We start from the raw sequence: 22,403 nt of genomic DNA, 5'->3' as shown, positions 1-22,403 counted from the left end.
TGAAGGGAACTTTGCAGAGTCTTTCAGTCCGGTTTGGTAGCAGAGGCTTTCACAATGAAGTTGTAGCCTGGTTGTGAGTAAGGAACGTAGTTCAATAATCCAGCCCTGATCAGCTGGTGCAGTCAGATTAAATAGGCAGACCGTGTCATAGAGGGGTGTGGCTAGACTCCGTGGAACCAGGAAGTAAGAGGATACCGTAGTTAAGGCATTACAGTACCCCCTCTCTAATGAGCAACCTCAGGGTGCTATTGACTTGGCTTAGAAGGGTAACGCTTGTGAAATTTGGAAATTAATTTGTCAGCATGAACGACAGATGAGTTTTCCCATGTATCTTCATCAATTCCATATCCTTTCCATCTGATGAGGTATTGTAAGGAGCCACGATGGATCCTTGAATCCAGTATACTTTGAATTTCGTATTCTTCTTCACCCTGGACCAATATGGGATCAGGAGAAGTAGTGACATTTCTTTGGAAAGGATCAGGATGATGAGGCTTCAACAAGGACACATGAAAAACAGGATGTAGCTTTAAAGTTGGTGGAAGTTTCAATTTAACGACATTACGGTTGATAACCGATATTATTGGAAAAGGACCAAGGAAAAGAGAACTTAACTTCTTTGATGGACGATTTGTAGAGATGTTCTTTGAGGAAAGCCAGACAAGATCACCGATTTTATAAGAAGGTGAAGGTTGTCTTTTTGTATCAAAAAACTTCTTTTGATTGGAGGAGGCCAATTCTAGATTCTCATGCAATTTCTTGAATAAAGAGGACATATGAGAGATTTGATTCGAATCGGAAAGATTAGATGAAGAAACTGTCTGAGCAGGAAATGAGGAAGGATGGAATCCATAATTGGATAGAAATGGAGTCATTTTACTGCTGGTATGAAAAGAGTTATTGTATGCGAATTCTGCCATGGGTAACCATGTTATCCAATCGTCTTGTAAGTGAGAGCAATAACATCGTAGATATTGTTCTAGGCATTGGTTGACTCTTTCAGTTTGTCCATCTGTTTGAGGATGATATGCAGATGATAGTTTACGTTGGATATGAAGAGTGGCACACAAAGCATTCCAGAATTTGGAGGTAAATTGAGTTCCTCGGTCTGAAATGATTTCGTCTGGCAGTCCGTGAAGTTTAACTATGTTATCAAGAAATATTTTCGAAAGTTCAGAGGATGTGGGTAACTTCTTTAAAGGAATGAAATGAGACATTTTCGTGAAGCGGTCTACCACCACTAAAATGGTGGTATGATGATGAGAAGGAGGTAATTCTACCAGAAAGTCCATAGAAATGGATTGCCAAGGTCGTTCAGGAATTGGTAAATTCAATAATTGACCAAATGGTTGATGATGGGCATGTTTTGATCTTTGGCATACAGAACAAGATTTGACATAAGATTCAATAGTTTGGTCTTGACGAGGCCACCAATAGTATCTTTTAGACAATTCAAGGGTCTTTTTTATACCTGGATGACCTGCCAGAGGAGAATCATGAATAAATTCGAGTACTTTAATTCTGAAAGAGGGAGGTACGTAAATCCGGTCTTTGAAGTAGTAGAGACCGTTTTTCTTGGATAATTGAATTGATTTAGGAAGTTCGAGAGCATCTTCACTGAGATCTTTAATGTCATCAATAAGAGAAGATAAGATTCCAATGACTTTAGGCGAAGGAGGTTCAATTTGAGTGTCTTTATGGATCCTGGAAAGGGCATCAGCCTTTTTGTTTCTAGACCCAGGTCTAAAGACGATTTGGAAGTTGAACCGGGAAAAAAAGAGATTCCATCTCACTTGTCGAGCAGACAGTGTTTTATTGGAGTGAAGATATTCGAGATTTTTATGGTCAGTATATATGATTAAAGAGTTCTGAGCACCTTCAAGAAGGTGTCTCCAGGTTTCTAAAGCCGCTTTGATACTTAATAATTCTTTTTCTCCTGTAGGATAATTCTTTTCGGCAGGAGATAATGATCGTGAGAAGAAGGCAACAGGATGAAGAGGTTCTTGAGGAGTTTTGTGTTGAGAAAGGACAGCTCCAATTGCAAATTCCGAAGCATCCGTTTCAAGGACATAAAGACATGAAGGATTTGGAAGTTGAAGAATAGGAGCTGTTGTAAATTTTCTCTTTAATTCAGTGAAGGCAGTTTGAGCCTTCTCGTTCCAATTGAAGGGATGTTTTTTACTGTTAAGTTGATTGAGTGGGTGAGCTATTTCAGAGTAGTTTTTAATAAATTTTCTGTAGAAGTTGGCGAACCCTAGAAATCGCTGTAATTCTTTTACTGTAGAGGGAACAGGCCAGTTGATGATACAATCGACTTTTGAATTATCCATACCTATTGAATGAGGGGAGATGACATAACCTAAGAAGGTTATTTCTTTGACGTGAAAAACACATTTTTCGGGTTTAGCGAATAATTTGTGAGTTCTGAGTCTTGATAACACCCATCTGACATGTTTTCTATGTTCCTCAGGAGTGTTGGAGTATATGAGAATATCATCTAAATAAATGATGACACAGACGTCCAATAGGTCTCTAAAGATATCATTTATGAAATGTTGAAAAGTTGCAGGGGCGTTGCAGAGGCCAAAAGGCATCACCAGATATTCGAAGAGGCCATATCTTGTTCGGAAAGCAGTTTTCCATTCATCATTAGCCTTTATCCTGATGAGATTATATGCCCCGCGAAGGTCAAGCTTAGTGTAGATGGTAGCAGTTTTTAATCGTTCAACCAGTTCATTGATGAGGGGAAGAGGATAACGATTTTTAACTGTTATTTTGTTTAAGGCTCTGTAATCAATGATAGGACGTATAGTCTGGTCTTTGTTTCTTACGAAAAACATACTTGAGGCAGCAGGTGAACTAGAGGGTCTAATGAACCCTTTCCGTAGGTTTTCATCTAGATATTCTTTGAGAATTTGTAATTCAGCCTCAGAGAGAGGGTAGATGTGCCCAAAAGGTACTGGGGCACCAGGTATGAGGTCTATAGGACAATCGTAGGAACGATGAGGCGGGAGCGTTTCAGCTTCTTTTTTACTGAAGACATCTGAAAAGTCTGAATAACAAGAAGGTATGGTTGGTTCTTTGGAGATTTGAAAAATAGGAATTTGCTGTAAACATGTTTCTTTACAATAATGTGAGTTAAAGGTGATAGAGAAAGGAGACCATGAAATTTGAGGGTTGTGGTTCCTTAACCAATTGATCCCTATTATAACGGGATAGAGAGGTGATGGAATAACATCAAATACCAGAAATTCAGTATGAATATGATTGGTGGTTACCTTTAGAGGGATGGTTTCATGAAGAATCGGTCCCGAGGAGATAAAGGAGCCGTCAATCACTTTAACAGGAACAGAAATGGCTTTTTGAACACAAGGAATTTTATTCTTTGTTACAAAGGTTGAATCGATGAATACTCCATGTGCACCAGAATCGATGAGAGCTTCAGTCACAATTCTCACCTTATCCCACTGTATTACAAGGGATACAGGTGTGAACGGAGTGGTCGATGTTGAGGGGGGTGCACTGAAGATCGCAGAGGTATAGGCTTGTCTACCGGCCTTTGTCCGTTTTAGTAAGGGACAATCAGAGACCAGATGATCTTGAGAGGCACAATACATGCATAGGTTTAATTGACGTCTTCGGTTCTTTTCTGCAGGAGTGAGAGGACTTCTTATTACCCCTAATTCCATGGGTTCACTTGGTAAAGAAGTTTTTTCTGGAGCTTTTGAGGGAGTAAAAGATTTTCGGTCTTTAGAATGAAAAAGGGCTTTTTCTGCCTTTCTTTCTCTTAATCTTCTGTCAATGCTGATTGATAAGTGAATTAAAGCGTTCAAAGTAGTAGGGAGTTCTGTTCTAGAGAGTTCATCTTTTACAGCTTCAGATAAACCAATTCGAAACTGGTTGCGCAATGTGATGTCATTCCATTGCGTTTCAACAGCCCATCTTTTGAATTCAGCAATATAATCTTCAACGGGTCTATTTCTTTGCTGTAGTGTTCTGATTGTTAAATCAGCTGTAGCTTGTTTATTAGGATCTTCATAGAGAAGAGACATGGCTTCAAAAAATTCATCCAGTGAGCCTAAGATGGGGTCATCATTGTCCAAAAAGGTATGGGCCCAGAACATAGGTTCACCTCTTAGAAAGGAAATAACTGAAAAAACCTTAGATCTTTCTGTGGGATAAGCTCTAGGTTTTAAAGCAATCAATAGTTTGCAGGAATAAAAAAACTCCTTATATTTGGAACGATCACCATAGAATTTTTCAGGGTTACATACAGCAGGATCACTAGCCGAGAGCAGAGTAGTATGAGGAGTACGAGTTTGTAAATCTCTGACATAAGTGAGAAGTCTTTCGTTAGTGACTTGCAGGTCTTGCACATCTTGGGTTAGTGTATCAACTCTTTGATTCAGCGTAGTTATAGTAGAATCGAAATCTGCTGGATCCATTACAATGGCTGGATTATTCTGTCACGTTTAAACATTTGTTATGAAGGAACACAACTGCAGATTTCGTATAGTTGAATATTTATTAAAGAAAGTAAAAGGTAAAAACTTTAATTCCAAATTACAGGCACTGTAGCTTTAAGTAGCAAATGATAACTGAAGTCCACAATTACAGGCACTGTAGCTTTAAGGAGTAAACGATAGAAAATTGCAGACACTGAATCAATAAAGAGTCTCTTAATAGAGTTAACGGTTTAGGTGAGCAGTAATTACAATAGCTGTTCCATACTTTAACTTAAGCAAGCCAGATGCAGATAACTGATATGAAGTATGAGTTGAGTTTAGCTGTAACAGGATTGTTTTTACCGAAGGACTTTTGGAGACAGGTAATAACAGCTTTTAGATGCAACTCTTATCACATTGGTTTTACTTAGCTTCCTGCACATAGAACACTGGTTCCCGAGATATCCTCAGAGGCGTATGAAGATTGTTTAATCTTTAGTCTTGGATGAGGAGAGGTGAAGGGAACTTTGCAGAGTCTTTCAGTCCGGTTTGGTAGCAGAGGCTTTCACAATGAAGTTGTAGCCTGGTTGTGAGTAAGGAACGTAGTTCAATAATCCAGCCCTGATCAGCTGGTGCAGTCAGATTAAATAGGCAGACCGTGTCATAGAGGGGTGTGGCTAGACTCCGTGGAACCAGGAAGTAAGAGGATACCGTAGTTAAGGCATTACACTCCCAAACACTGGAGAGAAAGAGGAAGTACCCCCCTAGCCACCTGCGATCCCTGGCCCTGAATGCCAGCATTTCAAAATTCTTGGCCTTTGAAATGCTGTCATTCCGTCTGGTGGGGACGGGCAATTTTAAAAACCTGATGGCGGTGGCTGTCCCACAGTACGTCCTTCCCAGCCACCACTACTTTTCCAGGTGAGCCATCCCTTCCCTGCACAACCAATTGGCGGACAAAATAAGATGTGCACTGCGCAACGCCATCTATGTCAAGGTCCACATAACCACATATACGTGGACCAGTTAGCACGGGCATGGACGCTATAACTGCACACTGGGCAAATGTAGTGGCGGCTGGGCCTGAAGCGGATAGCAGTTTGGCGCATGTCCTTCCCCAACCGAGGATTGCAGGCATTTCTCTTTGCCTCCTGTTGCCTCCTCCTCCTCAACTACCTTCCTCCTCCTCAACCACCTCCTCATCCGGTCAGCGTAACACCTTCACCACCAACTTCAGCACAACCAGGGGGAAACGACAGCAGGCCTCACTGGAGCGTGATAGGAAGATGCGCAACTACAAGCTCACGCATTGCCAACTAACACCGTGGGCCCAGTGGAAGCACGAGGCGAAGGCAGAGGAGGAGGAAGAGGTCACCAACGCAGCGGGGGCACCGCCAGCACCTCAGAAGGCAGAGTTAGCATGGCCGAAATGTGGAAAAGCTTTGTCAGCACGCCACAACAACCAGCACCACCATCTGATATGGAACGTCTTAGCAGGAGGAAGCATTTCAGCAACATGGTGGAACAGTACGTGTGCACATGCCTACACGTACTGACTGATGGGTTCGGCCCCATTCCACTTCTGGGTCTCCAAATTGGGCACGTGGCCTGAGCTTGCCCTTTATGCCTTGGAGGTGCTGGCCTGCCCTGCAGCCAGTGTATTGTCTGAACGTGTGTTTAGCACGGCAGGCGGCGTTTTCACAGACAAGCGCAGCCGCTTGTCCACAGTCAACGTGGACAAGCTCACGTTTATTCAAATGAACCAGGCATGGATCCCACCAGACTTGTCTGTACCTTGTGCAGAATAGACATTTATACCGGCCTCACCCAGCCATTGTTATACTCAACTGCACTTATTCTTTGTTTTCTTTTTTTATATGTCCCAACATTTTGGGGGCTACTCCAATTAAAAAAATAAATAAATAAATAAAAAACAGTGTTGGCTACCTCCTCCTCCTCCACCGCCGCTTCCACCTACACCGCCATGGTCACCGCCTCCTCAACCAATGGGTCACTTAGTATAAACAATGTACACAATAGCAGAGGCTTGTGAAGGCCTTTTCTCCATGCACCAGGAGATTAGCTCAGTTTTAACAATGAAAGAGAATACCCTGCACTCCAACCCTCTCTCAAATGGATAATTCTGGTGATCCTCCTGACAGCCATGCTTTAGATTTTGATTTAAGTTCTTCCAAAGCTAAAATCAAAGATTCCATCTAGTGCTATTTTATGGCTCAGCTGTATTTTTAGTTTTTATGTATTTTATGTTTTTTTAAGTGATTTTCCCTATCCACATTTGTTTGCAGGGCACTTGTCCTACTCTTACATCCATTTTACTTCCTTTTGCAGCCCTCTAGCCCTTTCCAGGACTTTTTTAGAGGCATTTTAGTGCCCAAAAGTTTGGGTCCCCATTGACTTCAATGGGGTTCAAGTTCGGGGTCAAGTTCAAGCCCGAACTCAAACTTTTTGCCGAAGTTTAGCCGAACTTGGCGAACCCGAACATCCAGGTGTCCCCTCAACTCTACTCACGAGGCCAACTCCTATCCTCAACTACAGAGGTAATTCGCCACTCGGGCCAAATCATAGCTACTGCCTTGCATCTTTGCGGCAAAGTATCTGGGGCATCACCTATCATGGCAAACTTTCTTGAATCTCTTTCACTAAGAGGTCAACACCCCCCCGCCACAACGCTCGGTGGCAAACGTACCCAACGGGCGAAATCATAGGTAGAGCCTCTCATCGCCACTTGGCAACTAGTTAGGTTCCCCAGTCATTAGTTTAGCCTAATTGTTTCGCCACTGGTTAGCCAGTACCTGGAATGTTATGCAGTTTTTCCCTCTAACAAGAAGGTCACGCCCTTTCCCTTAGTGACGGCACGCAGAGTTAGAAACCTGAAGGACATGCTAGTCCCAAGTCATCTCACCTCTCTAAACAAACCCTTGAGACAATACTTATAAGTACGGCCATTGTAGTGCATGCCCCTGTATTGCCAAACAGACAAAATCTTTTTTCAAATAGCAGTAATTCAGAAGTTCCTGGCAAAATTATTCTTCAAACGCGAAACGGAAGGGTTAGTTTACCTTCTATTGTGCTCATGCGGTATGAAGAACGTGGGAAAACCCTTTTGCCCTTTCAAACTGCCTATAAGGGAACACGTCAACTCGGTAAGAAGACCATTGGAGACACTGATCTCACGTCACCTAAACACATCATGCTAACTCTGCGAACAAAATCAGATTCCTGGGCATTGAATGCCCAACCCCAATGTAAAGGGAATTGGGACCGCAGATTGATTTAATTGTGAGCAGTGACTTGTCATGTTCTAGACTTCTCTCAGTCCAAAACTCCACTGTCCTTAAATTCTGAATCATTATATACCCCATCCTAGGGTATATTCGGATGCTTCCGTGACTAATAGCTTTCACAGTACGAAAGATAGAGAGGTCATGGTTTGGACAAGTCAACACCTGTCTCTCCAAAGGGTTACAGGAGACATGAAAGGGGGGCTTAACCCCAGAACATAATAGAACAAAAATACAAATGGATGGGGTAGAACACCAGCTCCACAAAAGGAGGTGGTATCTACTCGTGAAAAAAGTGAAGGATTTACCTAGTTAAAATACCCAGATAGCTGATGCCATGAGGTCATCAGCCAACATCAGTGGCTCAGTCCGGACGTTAATAACTTCATTTAGTACATAGGTCCACTAAGTGGAGTTTATTCTGAGTTGGCTATGTGTGTTAGGGGTGATACCCCATATTTTTATTGCCACAGGTTATTACACGCACTCTGGTGCAGATCTGTTTGCATTCAGTGTTTCTATCTATCCATAAGTTGGCTCCCTTGAATGATCACTATGCAGGACTGTTTGATGCTAGGTTTTCCCATTCATATAAGAGAAGTGCTTCATATCTCAGAGATCTCACCAGAAACACCAATCCCTGTCCTTTATAAACTCAATGATTGGAAGGATATACCCTTCCATACACCAACAAGCCTTCTCCCAGCCATACCCTTTTTATGGGGTTTTGCCTTACCCTTACGTGAGACATTTGTTTACATTTTGAGGGACTCCCCAAATTTTGGAAAAGCCTTTAGTGTGGGCTGCACACTGAGGTAAGTCCAATCTCAACATGTGAGGTGTGGCTCTATTCATCTCTCAGCCCATCTTGCCACTCCTAGAGTGTTAACCAATCGGGTTACTTAGGGGGTGGATTGATGACCCTGTAAGCCCTTCTCCGTGTCCTCCCACAGAGAACAGCTGATGGTACTTGTTAGTTAATGATAAGGACATAAAACTGACAGACAAGCTGCCCACAGTTGTATGCTCCTGACGACAGCGAAACGCGTGTCAAGCTTTCTGTTTCTTTCCTTTCACACCTCACTAGGTATCACGATTTTCATACCATTGTGATTATCTTATTTTTAGGGTGGTTTATTTCATGTTTTTCTTTTTATTTGGCAAGCTGTAATAGGGAGAGATGGTTCAGGTAGACATTAGTGGCTTGTCCACCGTGTCAAGGTAATCTAAGGGAAAGACTTCTAAGTTTTTGTTAGGTTTGATTAGATTCTCCAATCTCCTACTTATCTTTCCCTCTTACCTGACATATCTGCCTATCCATTTAGTCAGTTACTAGAGGGAACGGGGTACTTTAGCACCATAATCATAGTAGTAACAGTTTTTTTACACTATATTCAAGAGCTAAATTGTCTTCCTCTGGTTCCCCCCATTTCCTGTGAGTTAGAACACTGTAGCTCACATATCCCCGTTGCACCGTTTAGCCTTTTTTCCTTTGGCTTGCCTTTTATGTATATCCCTAGATTGATTGGGTTGGGTTTCCTTCCCTTTTCCCTCTTTTTATTTTTTTATGCCAGTGGAGCCCTTGCCTCTGGTCTCCCTCAGTGGGACACTGTTTCTCACGTTTACGCTATTAGAGGGTTATGCCCTCATCCTATGAGCTCCACTATAGGTGGTCACAGGGCTCAGAGCTGCAACCCACAAGCCCTTGATTTGCATCCGGGCTCCTGGACTGCACTGCTGTTTTCTTTTATCCTTTGTTATATACAATATAACCAAATGTAGCTGTTAATAAGCTACAGTTTCTACTGGAACAAAGTTCTGTTTCTGGCCAAAAAAAAAACTGGGAGGCCAAAAACGGTGAATATAAAATATGTGAAAAACAAACCACAAACTTAACTGAATAAAAAACAAGATATAATGGTAACCAGCTTGACAGTCTATGGGGAGAAATATCCAAAAATAAGGCATACATAAAAACAGGGCTGGAAAAAAACAAGATGATGTAAAATAAAATATAGAACTCCACAAAGTACCTGACCGTGGTGGGCCCCTCTGTAGTTAGAAGGATGCAGGGAAAGTCCACATGATGCACAGGATTCTGGATGCTTACAGATTAACCCCTTAAGGACAAACTTCTGGAATAAAAGGGAATCATGACATGTTGATACCGGAGAAACTGACGGATGCCAAGCACAGAGAGATGGACACAGGTTTCTTCAGGAAGGAAGAGATCTTTATTCGATTCACCGACTGGGACTCAGAGGGACTAATGTCACCAAAAACAGCTAAAATCTGAGTCCTGATTGTACAGTGTAGGTCCCTTATATAGATATATAGCTCCTCCTATAATCAGTTCCACCTACATGTACTCTAACCCAATCAACAGAATAAAGACTAACTTTACTGTTTGACCACTTGGCTTGCTCAGCACAATGGAGGAGGGGAATACTCATATATCCTGTATTCCTACACATGCTCTTTACACTACTGATTGTATCGTTGCCACGTGCAACCAACCGACCGATACATCAGCATATGCACGTGCACATACCACGTGGCAATCTCGGCCTACTAAATTTATTTTTACCGAAATTCCACCACATTCCCCCCTTTGATGCTTCTGATATTTCATAATCCCAGATGCATCACTTAATCAGGGTTTGCTTACACCTCAAGTTGCCATAAACCAGACTAGACTTTGCGACTCCCTAGAGATACGAACCCCTCAGCATTCCTCTTCCTGTACGTGTTCTCCTTGATTTAAAGCCTTGTACCTGCAAACAGCCATTATCTGTGCAGCGGCCTTTCTCTCTGCTATATTCTCTATAATGCTCTGCACAGACCTAACTACCAAAGGAATCAGACACGGCAGGAGGAGGCACAGCATCAAGATTAGCATGACTCCACCTACCAGTGCCTTGAGTCCTCCAAACTGCTCGTACCAATTACCAAACCAACTACTCGGATTATACCCTTTCCATACTTGAGTAGGCACATGTGCTAGTTTAACCATATGGCTAGTAAGCTCAGCTATTGCTTGCCCTTCATCATCTATTTGAAGACAACAATTGCTTAGATTAAACTTCCCACATACACCTCCCTCTACTGCCAATAGGTAATCCAAGGCTAATCTATTCTGGTAGACGGCTGTCCTCATCCTAGTGTTATGCTTTGCTAGGAGATTAAGCGCTTGTGATGTTTCATTGGTAATTATCTCAACCACTGCCTGTAATCTTATGATACGGTTAAGCATGTATATTGGGGTTCTGTATCCATAAGTACCATCCTCTGCCCACGTAGCTGGCCCATAATAATCTATAATACGCTGGGGAGGTGTAGCATTACTTACCTTATCCAGGGGCCGGCCGCGGTCCACTCTTCGAGCCGCGCACGGTCCTGCTGCTGCACGAGCCGCGCGCGGCTCATCCGACGGCTTCAATAGGAAGGCGGGCAGTGACCGCGAGAAGCGGTCACGTGTCCCGCCTGAATCTAAGAGCGAGCCGCGAGTCTCGGGCGCGCGCTTAAAAAGACAGTGGGAGCCTAAATTGCCAAAAGGCTCCCATTGGCCCCTGTCATACCACACTCCCCATACACTTACCTTTTGGGGGTGTGGATATGACAGGAGCCAATCACATTAGTTTAGAAGCTATTTAAACTTACCTTTTTTCCCTTAGTTCCTTGCCCTATCGTGGTTTCTGTTACAGTTCCCTTTAGCGCTTGTGGTGTTCAGTTGTGTTTCTTCGTTTTGACCTTGGCTTTGTATTCTGACTTCGTTTTCGCTTTGTCCTTATCTGTTCTGTTTGCCGGCTTGCTGTTTACTGTGTACCAGACCCCGGCTAGTCCTAGTTTACGCTGTCTCTTTGTGCCCTTGACCTCGGATCGTTCCTGACTCTGTACTTCTCCTATATACGTCGAGTCCGGCCACTCTAAGGACCGGTAGACGTATCTTCCCTCTGTGTTGTCTTCTGTTTAGCTGGATCCTGCGTGTTGGGGTATTATCTCGTTACAGGAGGCCACTCATTATCTTCCCAGGTACCTATCTCTAGGGGTCCCCTTTTCTTTCTATGATTTACATCATACACTTTAACTCCCAAAGTCTCTCCTGTTTCAATTGGCAACAAGAAGAAGGATGGTTTGAGCATACCTAATACACATGCCCCTTCCCAGTCCTGTGGTAACTCCGAATAGGCTTTCTTACCACAGATCCAGTACAAATTTGCTGGGGCTTTCCAACTAGATGTAGCAGATATGTCAAACCACACATCCTTTAAACTGGTATAAATTGCAAACAGATTAGGTGGTTCTGAGACATTTGAAGCTGACCACCAAGTTGTATCTTTTGTATCATCATTATAAGTTTTTTGCCCTAGACAAGTCAATTCTCCTACAGATGTATTAAACATTATTCCTTTCCTTGCTATGCAAACATAACCTATAATGGAGGTCTTTAATCGCCACTCAGATTTACCTCTAACACTCACTTGATAATCAGTTTGAGAAGATATTAACTGTTCAACTGTCTCAGAACCGGAATACATTACCTCCTTTGCTTCCCATGGCCATTGGTCTCCCATGTTAGTACCTCCACACACATAGCAGTTGGTTACATTAAGACTACCAGCAATGCTTTCGGCTAGATCTATAAATAAGTTTTTCACATTATGGGGGATCTTATTTTCCACACTCATCTCCTCATAGAAGGAATGAAAGACCTGATGAGTCTGGGTTGCCACAGTATCGGTCTCTATTCCTATAAATAATATTGTCCCAGGATCCAAACCTGTTCCATATATCTGGAACCCAAATAAGTTCCCAAACCTATCTATGAATAGTTCTGGGTCATTGATAAGTATATGGACTGAGTTACACTCCCTAGACTTACAATATGGCTTGGTAGGCAACTTAGTGACGATCATATCCTTATCTACTGTCTGTCCCCAGGTTGCCCACCCCACACAGGACCAATACGGATAATAATTGTATTCTTTATTTGGGCATTTTGTATCTATATATTTATACTTACTACTGGGGCAAATATACTTATCATTAGACCCATACGTTCTTTCCCATTTAAGATCGCCACATACATTCCACGGTTTTCTACCACCTGATATCGCCTTACATGCATCAAATAGCAAAACACCTGGAGAATGTACGGTTTCTAGTATGGTCTTATTTATCAGGGTCCCCTGTGAGTCTCCATTCCGAATAGTCAACCAAATTGTACGGGGTTGATACTCAGGGCTAAAACACTTAGGTTCTCCTGCTCCTAAATGGCATACTCTATAATCTATGCCTAAGTATCTACACTTAGATACATGTCCTTTACACTCATACTGGGAATGCCAAATAAGGGTCTGGGAAATGCGATTGCCAGTTTTCGTAGTCTTAATGCAAACCTCACAGCCTGGTGTGTCGGTACCTCTACCTTCCTGAATAATTAAAAACACACATAAATACATTATCAAACACATCACTCCTGACATCTTCTTCCTAACTCCATGCGATGGCACCTCAGCTTCCAGGATGTGAGGGCTGCAGGGAATGGAGTCCTTCTGATCCTCACTTTCCTTCACAGAGATCTCTTCAAGACACTCTGGCTATGAAACGTAGGCAGGTGGTCAGGCTTTATTGTGGCCGTCAAAACACCTACTTGTAGATTTTTGTTGATGTTCCCTTGTAACAGAACTCTTCTCAAAAATCACTTTCAATCCAACTGGGTCACTCTCTTCAACCGGATCTTGCAGGGATTTTCAGGATCTGGTGTAGCCTGCCAAGAATCTGCTGCTGCTGGTTTAACCCTGGAGTGATGAATCCACGGAATCACTTCGGCCACATTTATGGCTTATGAACTTATCCAAATAAGACTGTATGTTATTCTTTGCCTTTTGGGGAATATGGTATTGTCTTAGGCTCACTGGATAAACCCCAAGTTTTAGTTCAATCCGTATAGGTGGGATATTGCGAGCAAGTCCTGGTGGGTTACTCTCTGCCCACACTGGTATATTAAACAAGGATTCATCACTCCTAGGGTTTTGGCTGGTCAACACAGTATAAAGTCGCCACTCTTCTTCTTTCGGTATTGATATTGACATTATACCTGAGGGTCCATTAAACTTCAAGGATATCGTTCCGTTAGGCAGAAATGTTATCTGTGCTTGTAACTTCGATAACAAATCTCGTCCTAGAAGTTGGACTGGACATTCAGGCATGTAAAGGAACTGATGTTTTACTACGTGGCCTCCCAGTGTACAGAGTCGACTTTTAAGAACTGGTTTAGCAGCACTCCTCCCAGTTGCGCCTATTACAGTGATAGTTCTTCCTGAAGGAGGAGCGACTAGGTTAGTCACCACAGAATGTTCAGCACCAGTGTCGATCATGAAAGAGCTCCTTTTTCCCCCCTATTGCTACATCGACCATAGGCTCCGCTCGGCCAACGGGGATGGAGCCCGGTCGGTATCAATAGTCCTCCATGACAGTGTCAGCCAAACCCACAAAGTCTCTATCTTCTCTTTCTCGGGGTCTCTGCGCTGCTGGGTAATACCTATCCCCATGAACGCTTCCTTTATTATTCCCACCATTTCCTCCAGGGCCTCCTCTTCCTCTCGCTCTGCCTCTATAATTATTACTATATCCTGCCCTTGTTCTATCTATCTCATATTGTTCCCTCAGTGGACACTCACTTCTCCAATGCCCTTCTTCCTTACAGTATGCGCATTGGTTCTTACTTAAAGGCTCCCTATTCCACTTATTCTCGCTTTTCTCAGTTCCCCTATACACTTCCTTTTCCCTTCTATCAACACCCGCGATAGCTACTGCTAACATGTCTGCTTTCCTTCTCATCTTTCGCTCTTCTTCCTTTTTCGTCTCTGTCTCCCTAGTCATATAAACCTTATTTGCTATCTCCATTAGTTGAGTTATAGACATCCCTACAAACCCTTCTAACTTTTGTAATTTTCTCTTTATATCTCCATAGGCCTGGCTGACAAAGGCAGAGTTAACCATCCGGGAATTCTCAGGAGCCTCTGGATTAAAGGGGGTATACAACCGGTATGCCTCCAATAATCGATCATAAAAGGCACTGGGCGACTCATCACATTTCTGCAATACCTCAGCCGTCCTTGACATATTGATCACCCTTTTTCCTCCGGCTTTCATGCCAGCAATATTGGCGTCCCTGTAAGCTCTTAAACGGGCCATATCTGCGCCATTAACATTCCAATTCGAATCTGTGTTTGAATAATGGGCTGCGGCCCATGCTGCCGGGTTGGCCTGATTTTGAGTACGGGCGACTTTATCCGAGTTCTTTCCTCGTTATTAAACAATGTCATAAGTAATTGCTGGCAATCAGCCCAAGTGGGATTATGCGTCTGGATTATAGAGATAATCAAATCTGTCATGGCTTGAGGTTTATCTGTGTAGGAGGAGTTATGGGTCTTCCAGTTGAATAAATCAGTAGTGGTAAAGGGAACATAGACAAATACGGGATCAGCATGTTGTAACTGGCCCTCACCGTTAATATGTGTCGGGCCCGGTGTCAGTCAGAGAGGCATTTGATAATGTCGGGGTTGGAGGGTACCGGTCAGTTGTCGGGTTAGTATGGGACTTCGTTGAGGAAGGTCAGTTATGGGTTCCGGTCGAGGGGTAGTAAGACGAGGGGAAGGGGACGCTTTTTCTTTACTAAAGGGAAGATCAGTAAGTAGAATATTCCGGGCCGGGCTGGGAGGAGCCTGACCAGGAACCAGAAATTACGCCAAATCTGGATGGGTGGGGTAATAGGGGTAGGTACCGGAAGGGGATGGTTTAAAGCAAGTGGGCTAGACTCTGAGCTAGAGGAGGGGGTAGGTGGAGACAACGGAGCAAGGGGGGTAGTATTACTAGCAGCGCCTCCTCTTCCTCTTCCTGTAGAGGAGGAGTAAGGGGGTGGCAAGGGGATCTCTGACTCAGGGGGCGTGTCCAGAATGGGCGTAATCACGGCCTTGGTGGACAAACGAGTTCTGGCCAACAGGAGGCGACATTGCTCCTCGTTGCATACCCTGATCCATTACAATCAATAACAATCAATATACGGAAACTGGCCGTAAATTTCAGGCCTACCCGATACAGCCACGTGTACGCGCTGCACCAGATTAGGATCAAGACTACCACGTGGAGGCCATGCAGCCACCAGGGTAGGCCATTCCCTACTACATAAAGTAGTCAGGCGTGTTGGGGACATCTTTACTCCAAAATCATGTACATTGTATCCCTTTTTAAAGTTTTTTAACATACATTCTAAGGGATCAATGATCTTTGAATACGACGCACCCATACTTAGCAACGGAGCGTCGTCTCCAATAAAAGCAAAACAAACACACTTCCAACGGTCACACCCGTTCCCCTTGGCAACAGCACCACGTGGTACGGTTACTAGGCCAAACGTACACAACAAAACATACAGGGAATTCCCGTACACACACAGCTGTTACACCAGTCACTAAATAACTATTACTGTACCTTTTGGTGAAACTATACAATCACCCACGTTATAATTCGTAGTATTTAAATTACCCGTCTATAACATGCCCTAATAACATCGTCTTTACAAACAGTAGTTATAGTACGGTTAGCATTGGTTAAAGTACAATTTTTAAAGTCACAGTTCAGTTAGTAGTGGTTATGATGTTAAACATACAACATAAACGACAGTTATTAGTGGTTACTTACAGTATCAGTAATTATAATACATGGTTATGCTACCGTGCGCTATGATACAGTTACACACTATTCACACTCTCGCTAGACGGCAGAGCTCACGCTATCTAGCAAGATATACACTCTACTACAATAAGTTTTAACACATTTACAGTTTCCCAACTAATCTATTGGCCAGTACCTCGAGGGACTACCTAAAACTATTTACATCCGTTTTGGTTAGCCGTCGCTGCCCAAGCACCACATATAGCGAACTAGAGGGCGGAATTTACAACAGAACCCTCTTGATCTATCTACTCTATCAATAGTCTAGTGGGTTCCAAATTTACACGCCTTCCCACTTAGCCAAGATAGGTTGAGATCTAGCGGACAGAATATACAACAGGCTCCGCTTAGTCTCCCGGTCCCTCCGACCTAGCGAACAAAATATACACCCTAGATACACTAGTCTAGACAAGACACCGGTGTCCGGCTTGGGCTATTTACACAGGACCCAGCCTGACTCCAAACCAAGATTAAACGAGCTGACTACAGGGCGTTTAATTACGAGCGGTGCTCCTTCGCTCCTTCCCTCAAGTTGAGGGGGCCAATTCCATACACAATTCCAGATACAAACCCCTTATGGGCCTACCGCACAATCGGTATCCAATACCCCTAGTGGGCCCACCATCTAAAACAGTAGTCGTCTTACCTCCTCGTTCCTGAACCTGAGTTCACACTCATCGACGGGGACACCCCAGCACTTACTACGTAGAGGCTGATGATCTCCTGGACAACAGGAGGTCCACGCAAAAGTTCAGGGGTGCAGCCGTAGAGAGCGTGGGGAAAGATAGACCGTCTCACGCCTCTGTTTCTCAGCTACCGTTGAACGATTAGATTCCCGGCCAATGCACCAAATGATACCGGAGAAACTGACAGAAGCCAAGCACAGAGAGATGGACACAGGTTTCTTCAGGAAGGAAGAGATCTTTATTCGATTCACCGACCGGGACTCAGAGGGACTAATGTCACCAAAAACAGCTAAAATCTGAGTCCTGATCGTACAGTGTAGGTCCCTTATATAGACATATAGCTCCTCCTATAATCAGTTCCACCTACATGTACTCTAACCCAATCAACAGAATAAAGACTAACTTTCCTGTTTGACCACTTGGCTTGCCCAGCACAATGGAGGAGGGGAATACTCGTATATCCTGTATTACTGCACATGCTCCTTACACTACTGATTGTATCGTTGCCACGTTCAACCAACCGACCGATGCATCAGCATATGCAAGTGCACATACCACGAGGCAATCACGGCCTACTAAATTTATTTTTACCGAGATTCCACCACAATGTCTCACATGTCATGTGTCCTTAAGGGTTTAAAACCAAGCCTGCTCGAGTCAGATGTCCAGTCTGCTCACACAGCACATGCAGATGGTGTGTCTGCAAATCTGCGAACAGAACGTGCTGGATTTTGGGGGTGGGTAATATAGTTAAAGGGGCATCCAGACCAGTTTATTGACGTGGTCTGCGTGCAGTGCCCCTGTCAGTTTAACCTTGCCATGGTAATTATTGCAGTTATCGAGAAACTGTAATCATAACATTGCAGGATTATTTCCACCTCTAGTGGCTTTCTACCAGTCACTAGAGATGCCTCCAGATGGTGAGGAGACTTTTGGTTGTCTAACTGATGCTGGACATCCTCACGCTATGCATGAGGACATCAGCGTCCTATAGGATTGTAATAGTTAGTGCCGAGGCAGAGCCTGACCCACCGCACTGGATTCAGCTAAGTGACAAACTCTCTGTGGGGTGCGGTCACTATAGTACTAGGAATGCAATCTTGTATTAATAGCTTTTTTGTTTCCCTTTAAGAGGAGAGATTATAACAAACTGGAGCCTGTTTTCCTTAGGACATTTGTTTCTGACCCACACTGTCTGGGATATGGCTGTTTGGCAATTATTTTCCAACAGGGAACTAACAGACCTGATACCACTGATCCAGTTAAGTACTTAGTTGTTCCATTCAGCCGTATGAATACGTGAAATCTCTAACAAATAAAGTCCTAAAACACATGTGTTTTTTTTTTTGCTTCTGTCCCTCTACCAACTCCATCTATTTGCAGAGCCTGCAAACAGTCAAGAACCTCCACCTGAGACAAAAGAGTCAGAACAGACTACATCAGAACCACCTACTGACCCAGAACCTGGTAGGTCTATTGCTTTAGTTACAGGGTCCCTCCCAAATAATGTAAATATAAATATTTTGATAGGTGCTGGATACACCATCTTGTATCTGGCTCAATGTAGAAGTCGGTCACAACAAAAGGCCAGTTTCAAATACTCCTGTAGGTTGAATATGCTGTACTTGCTGTTTTTACAAAGTACTGATACAATAACTGCATTAGAATATGCCTCTTGTCTCTCAAACCTCTCATCATTTAGCCCCTATGAACAGGTTTTATAGTATACAGAGGCGGCTCTAGACTTTATGAGGCCTTAGGCGAAACGCAAACATGAGGCCCCACTAACAAAAAAGTGTCACATATACACATTGACGCACTGTCTACCTGTGTATGTGCCTGCGAGTGTGTCTGACAGAGAGTATCCTTGTGTGTGCGAATGTATGTCTCTGTGAGCATGTTTGTGTTTTTGTCTGAGACCCTATGTGTATGGGGTAGCTGATGGTGAGAGGGAGCGGGGGGTGTGATGGTGAGAGGGAGTGGACGGTGATGGTGAAAGGGAGCGGAGGGTTGATGGTTATGTGAGAGGGAGCAGGGGGTGATAGTAATGTGTGAGTGAGAGGGGGTCAATGTGAGAGTGAGGGGGTTAATGTGAGAGTGAGAGGGGGTAATGTGAGAGTGAGAGGGGGGTAATGTGAGAGTGAGAGGGGGGTAATGTGAGAGTGAGAGGGGGGTAATGTGAGAGTGAGAGGGGGGTAATGTGAGAGTGGGGCGCGTAATGTGAGAGTGGGGGGGTAATGTGAGAGTGGGGGGGTAATGTGAGAGTGAGAGGGGGTAATGTGAGAGTGAGAAGGGGGTGATGTGAGAAGGAGGGGGTGATGGTGAGTGGGGGGAAGCTGAGGGTGGTGACGGAGGGTTATGCTGAGGGTGGTGATGCTGAGGGTGGTGGGGGGTAATGCTGAGGGTGGTGAGGGGTGATGCTGAGGGTGGTGATGCTGAGGGTGGTGGGGGGTGATGCTGAGGGGGGTGATGCTGAAGGTGGTGGGGGGAGTGATGCTGAGGGGTGGTGAAGCTGAGGGTGGGGTGAGGCTGAGGGTGGTGGGGGGTGAGGCTGAGGGTGAAGGGGTAATGGTGAGGGTGGTGGGGGTGAGGCTGAGGGTGGGCAGGGGTGAAGCTGAGGGTGGGCAGGGGTGAAGCTGAGGGTGGGCAGGGGTGAAGCTGAGGGTGGTGGGGGGTGAAGCTGAGGGTGGTGGGGGGTGATGGTGGTGGGGTGATGGTGACGGTGGTGGTGGGTGTAGCTGAGGGTGGTGGGGGTGAGGCTGAGGGTGGTGGGGGTGATGGTGGGGAGGGGTGATGGTGAGGGTGGTGAGGGGTGATGGTGGTGGGGGGTGATGGTGGTGGGGGTTAAGCTGAGGGTGGTGGGGGGTGAGGCTGAGGGTGGTGATGGTGGGTGATGGTGGTGGGGAATGAGGCTGAGGTTGGTGGGGGTGATGGTGGTGGGGGGGGTGAAGCTGATGGTGGTGGTGGGTGTACCTGAGGGTGGTGGGGGTGATGGTGGTGGGGGTGAGGCTGAGGGTGGTGGGGTTGATGGTGGTGGGGGGTGAAGCTGAGGGTGGTGGGGGGTGACGGTGGTGGGGGGTGAGGCTGAGGGTGGTGGGGGGTGATGGTGAGGGTGGGGGTGAGGCTGATGGTGGTGGGGGGTGAAGCTGAGGGTGGTGGGGGTGATGGTGGGGGTGAGGGTGAGGCTGAGGGTGGTGGGGTTGATGGTGGTGGGGGGTGAAGCTGAGGGTGGTGGGGGGTGATGGTGGTGGGGGGTGAGGCTGAGGGTGGTGGGGGGTGATGGTGAGGGTGGGGGTGAGGCTGATGGTGGTGGGGGGTGAAGCTGAGGGTGGTGAGGGTGATGGTGGTGGTGAGGCTGAGGGTGGGGTGGTGGGGGTGAGGCTGAGGGTGGTGGGGGTTGAAGCTGAGGTTGGTGGGGGTGATGGTGATGGTGGTGGTGGGGGGTGAAGCTGAGGTTGGTGGGGGGTGAGGGTGATGGTGGTGGTGGGGGGTGAAGCTGAGGGTGGTGGGGGGTGATGGTGGTGGTGGGGGGGTGGGGGTGATGGTGGTGGGAGTGAGGCTGAGGGTGTTGGGGGTGATGGTGGTGGGGGGTGAAGCTAAGGGTGGTGGGGGTGATGGTGGTGGGTGAGCCTACCTTTCCCTGGTGGTCCAGTGGGCTCCCTGGTGGTCCGGTGGCCCCTGCTCCCGGTCTGCAGCTCCACAGAGCTGCAGACCGTGTAATCTCGCGAGATTTCAGAGCGTTGTCGTGGTAACCCGCGGCAACGCTCTGATTGGCCAATTCTCGCGAGTCACATGGTCTGCAGCTCTGCACACTGCGGAGCTGCAGACCAGTGTCTGCGGTGGCCGGCCTGGCAGCAAGGAGGGGCCTCGCACCCGGCGGCATACTGGGCAAGCCGCCGGCCCCCTCCTGGTGTCAGGTCTTCGGTCACTGACCGAGGACCTGACACACTCTGCCAACAGGCGGTTTAGGCGGCCGCGAGGCCCCAGCCAGCGCGAGGCCTTAGGCGGCCGCCTAAACCGCCTAATTAGAGAGCCGCCTCTGATAGTATAGACCGCACTCATTACCTTTTTATTAGGGACAGAGTATATAGAAAAAATCTACAGAAAAAAATAAATAAAAACTCATAGAGTAGTATAGTCAATATACAAAAATACACCAATTTTATAGGTTGCACTCACAAACGTATATTGATAGTAGGCGCATCTCATGACTGGTGTATAGTCACCATATGGGCAGTCGGAACCTTGGACAACCCCCCCCCCCCACATACCTATCCCAATAACACGCTGACACTAGGGTATATGGGTCAAATTGTCCACAGCTTTTATTAAACAAATATAATAATGATAATAATAATCATAATAATAATTTAACATATAAACATGGGTCATTGCCCCCATACTCCGCCCTCGCATCCGTATCCTTCTTTTAATATAAAAGGCAATGACCCCAACATAACTAACACATATATATATATATATATATATATATATATATCAATTTTCAACCTTACTCCAACATGAACAAATTTAAGTGCCAACCATAAGTAACCACGGCAGGGGTATACCCGGATACCCCTACCCCACCAGGTTCTGAGCCACCTCCAGGACTCGAAACCTCCACCAGTGACCACAATTTTCCATGTTCATCACGTTCCTCATGGGGAGCCTATTTCCTCTTCCTCAGCTCCCTATCACGCCGCTGTGACAAAACGGGATAACCCCCATATTAAACCAAATCTTAGGGAGGGTGGGTGGGACAGACTCGACCAGGTAGGAGATTAAAAGTGCTCATTCCAAAATGGTTACCTATTTAAGTAGTCAAACCCCTTTTACCCACAACCCACCAGTCCTAGCCGCTTCCTCCTAACCTGCCTCCTACCCCCTGTCAAGGCCCTTTTTCACTAAGCTGCACTTTACAATAGTAAGGAGACGATATGAGGTCCTCAGCATGAGAGCGTGGGCATGTAGGAGGTGGTATGTACTTATATCCTGCACTGTAATAAATTGCACTTACAAGTTTGTGATGATGTAAAGGCATATTGTCAGGGTATTTATATCGGCAGACATTTTGTGCTATGATAGAAATACAAAGTATATATTCTGAAGTCAATCTAAACAGACCAGACTCCATTTTGTTACTTTCAATCTAACAAAAGAGACACAAAATTTCTATCCTTTCTCTAAAACTGACTGCTTTGCCCGAGCTGAATGGAATGTGTAGTATAAAC

This window comes from Pelobates fuscus, chromosome 5, assembly GCF_036172605.1.
Source record: "Pelobates fuscus isolate aPelFus1 chromosome 5, aPelFus1.pri, whole genome shotgun sequence".
In the NCBI taxonomy this organism is placed as follows: domain Eukaryota; kingdom Metazoa; phylum Chordata; class Amphibia; order Anura; family Pelobatidae; genus Pelobates; species Pelobates fuscus.
Note: the sequence above shows the minus strand (reverse complement) of the source record.